Below are 4,280 nucleotides of genomic sequence, written 5' to 3'. Positions count from 1 at the left end.
ACCAAGCGCTTCGTACACTGTATTTGTCTCCTCGTGATATCCATCTACTTTATAACGTCCTCCTAAAACATATTTTTCACGAGTACGTCCGCCGTGGAGAAGTATTATGTGATTTTGTTCTTCAACATAGGTCAACCATTTCAACGCAAATGTTGACATTTTATCTGCATGATGGTAACCTCCTTTAGGAATTATTCCTATAGTGTCAGCGGGCATAAATTTATGTCTGTAAATTAATGAACACGCTGATGCTATAGTGATACAATTCCTAAAAATATCTATTTTACATATATCCAGAAAATTCTGTCTCAGTTTCAGACATCCTTGTCTTAACAGAGTAACATCTTTAATACAATATTGGAGTAGTTCTGTTTTGTTGTTGAAAGGCATATTTTTTTGCATTCAGTATCATACCAAGACATGAAATTTGTCTGATCTTCAATTGTTTTCATATATTCATATCCGTATGCAGAAGGAGGAGGTGTAGGTCCTATGTAATTTCGATTTTTGTATGTGTTCCACAAATGCGGATAATATCCTTTCTGCACTGGAAGACCGAACAGTTTTGAAAACCCTGCAAGATTCGTTTGAACATAATTAAGACTGTCGATAAAGTAGAGATTTTGGTACGTCATACTGATGATTTTGGTTCCATCCAAAATTATACGAGGTTTCATTCCTTTTTCCAACATTTTTCTCAATATAAACGTGCAATCATACGGAATATCAGTATAACATTCGAAATCATAAAACACAAATAGAAATTTCGAATTCTGTTTAGCTTTTGGAATGGACATGTAACACATATGATTTATAGGTTTCACACAGTTACAGACAGTACAGTATTTCATGTTACACCTATGTACTTTCTCATACGAATTATTTGTGAGAACAATTCTAAAACATCGAGGACACTGTTGGATTTCACTACATACTGTACCGTTTCGAAATAGTGTAGAAACATGATTTGTAAAACATTTCTCATTTTTGAAAATCCTGTGACATGTTTGACATGTTTTATAAACTCCTGTTTCAGGTACGCATGGAGGGATTGCGCGGCACATGGAACACATTTGTTTGCACTGATGAATATGTGGTTTACAAAATATAAGTTCGTTACATCCCTGGCATTCCTGTTTTGCTGCAAAAGCTCCAACACGGTTCACAATAACATCGTAATGCTGCCGAGTACTGTCGTATAGAAGATATATGTATTTGGAGACATTCTCGACCTCTCCTTCAAAAAGAATATCTTTAACGTCACGAAGGTTATTGTACACAGTGATTTTATATTCTGTAAGAACTTGCTGAAATTTTTTGAGTTCAGGAATTCCACTTCCGACACACGTATTGTCTGTTAGATTTACACCTGCCTTTCGCATTAGTTCAAAAACAGGTCTAAGAAGATTTCTATTTTTTCTGTATTGTGTATACGATGGATCTTTATCTACATAGGCTTTCCCTATAACCAAAGCTTCAGCTAAACAAAGAGGTTGTTTTCTATTTGGTACACTAACAACACTTCTCTTCAGTGTACTTAGGATATAATTTGGTAAACAATAGGCACGCTTACAGGTATATCAACACGGTCAGCCCGTAAAATTAGACGGTCTGTACTTGAAAATGTTTTTGCACTTTGTAGTATTTTATGCATAACAGTCCATACCATATCACTATGTAACTGATCACTTCTATGCTATCCGATATAAATATCTTTTACATTTGGGTCGGATATGTTAGATAGTGTTAAACCTATTTTATCTCCGTCCTTAGCATTCTTTTTCACATAGGTGAGAAGGTTTTCAACACCTTGACGAATCCAACTATGAGGGTCAACATTTTCTGGAGGATGTGAGAAACTGAATTCCACACGTTGTCCCTTGGAACGAAATTTAGGGTATTCACGTTCCTGAATATTGTGTAACAATATATTTCCTATGTGTTCACGAGGTATTGTATCACGTTTTCTTTTCTTACCTCCTCTATGTGATTCAGAAATATTCTGAGGTGACTGTTCAACTGTCGGTAAGGGGTCCTGTCTCCAAGACGGTCCAGGTAGAGGTTCCGGGTCTGGTCTGGATACGGCATTCCTTGAAGTTCCTTGAGATGATGCAGTATCGGATGGGTGAATATTCGGTGGCGATGATATTCCTTTTCCGAAAAGTTCGGGTGTTGTTGTTGTTGTTGTTGTTGTTGTTACTGCCCGTAGTAATTGATCATACTATTCAACCAAAGAGACAGTCTCTCCTTCAATTATCCTTTGTGCAATGTACGCCAGCAGTTTTCGTAACTGGTCAGCTGTTTTGTAATACGATATAACACTAACAATTCGTCAGCAGATAACTGTAAGTCCATGATAGGAGGATAATAGTATTCCAGAAACTACTCACGAAAGAGGGTGTCTATGTTATATACCTCAGCATCACAATACTGATTCTAACGGTTTTACTGTCTGATTTATAGGTTTCCAGGAAATGAGTAACAATCTTTCCGGTATCTACGACCCCTTTTGTTTTAATGATTTATCTAACGGTTTCCTGGTTGTATTGTAAACTTTCTAGAAATGTGTAACGGTTTCCTGGTTCTTATCTATAAACAAGGTTAAAGTCTTCGATAATGAAAATATATTTATAATAAAATAGAACAACCATTTGTAGAGGTCGAATTGCCTGATAACCTATAACTTGGCAAAATTTCAGAAAACCTAAACATTGCAAAGGGCATAGTCGTGTTGCTGATCGAGTTAGCCTGAAAACTGTTACAGATTTGGAATCTGCACATCGAGACCTTTTAGTAGAGTGGTCGGAAGGGGAGTCTTCGATTGGTAATAAAGGAAGTAGGAAACTGTTGAACCTAGAATGATGAAACCTTTTCCAATAGAAAGAGGATTTCATTCCGAGTTCAACGACCTATCGATCATCCTTCTATCTCAATTAGGCACGGAGATATAACGATTTGAAAATTTGCAAAAAAAAAAAAAAAAAAAAAAAAAAGTTAAAAAAAAAGTTAAAAAAAAGTTAAAAAAAAACTCAAAGTTCAAAATTTGGGGTCAAAGGTCATTCACCATTTTTCAAGGGGCCCTGGCCGGCCCTGGTTTTAACATACAGTAATAACTTCACCAAACGTTATTCATCATTTCCTAGGGCGCCCGGGCCGGCCCTGGTTTTCGATATACATACAGAAATAACGTTACGATGGTTATTTAGATTATCGTTCACTCGTGCGCCACAAAGAACAGGTTGTGAAAAGATTAAACACAACCCTTTCGTGCGATAGTGTGTGTTCCGTGTGTTCTTTTTATTTTAAATAATGTCACTCTCAAAACCTAGAACCAATAGTACAGGCACCAAGGGTGCAAAATCTAATCATTAACCTCCAGGAGAGTGACTCGGTAATGAGTGAAATCAGTTACACGGAGACCGAGGAAGACGACGAGAGTGGTGATGAATAAATACCTTCAAGCTTCTTTCAGATATGGATTTCTCGTATATGCTACAGTGATATGATGATATAATCCTCTGTAGAAATATTCACTATATTAGGTATTTCACTGTACTCATATATACTGTGCATGCATTATCAAAATAATGGACACATCGCGAATTTTCTGTCCTTCCCTTGCGCTAGCAGTTAGTTTGGCAACAGCGCAGTAACATTGGCTGGGTATTGGCCGAACTCATGTTCCTTCTAAAAGCGTGCGCCGTATAACAGTTGCAACTTGAAATTATCCTTTCACCAAACTGTTCTTGCAATACGTCGATAGTGTTTCCCCATTCCCTTATTTTATTATTTTAGTACTGGGATGTAAGTAATAAAAGGTACTAGCGAGAGGTTGTGTAACAAGGCTCAGACCTTTATAATTTCGGTGTGACGCCTCCGTCCTCCAGGTACATACCTGCGCTCTATCTTCCTCGATGTAGACTCGCACACTCCAAATCCAATACTGATCTCGAAATTTCCTTCCGATCTTCTCAGATCGGTTCGGTTGCTTCGCTATACAAATTCCAATACCTGTCGATTCATATCCGTCTGTCAGGCTGGTACCTTTCCACGGACGAGGCAAGTAATGTAATTTGTAAGGTCTGCATTCCAATCCGACGAGAACATCCTGTCTCCGTAATGTTTCGTTTCAAGTACACCTTCTAATTTTTACCTACAAGTCAACATACCCCCTGTCAAGAAGCGTCATCTCCGATGGTCGCTTGTCTGAGTGTATCATTTATTGGTTCATACATGTTAGAAATTCCTTTGAAACGATATAGTAGTACATCAAGAAACTT

Source organism: Lepisma saccharinum, chromosome 29, assembly GCF_977018435.1.
Source record: "Lepisma saccharinum chromosome 29, izLepSacc3.1, whole genome shotgun sequence".
NCBI lineage: Eukaryota > Metazoa > Arthropoda > Insecta > Zygentoma > Lepismatidae > Lepisma > Lepisma saccharinum.
This window is presented reverse-complemented; position numbering follows the sequence as displayed.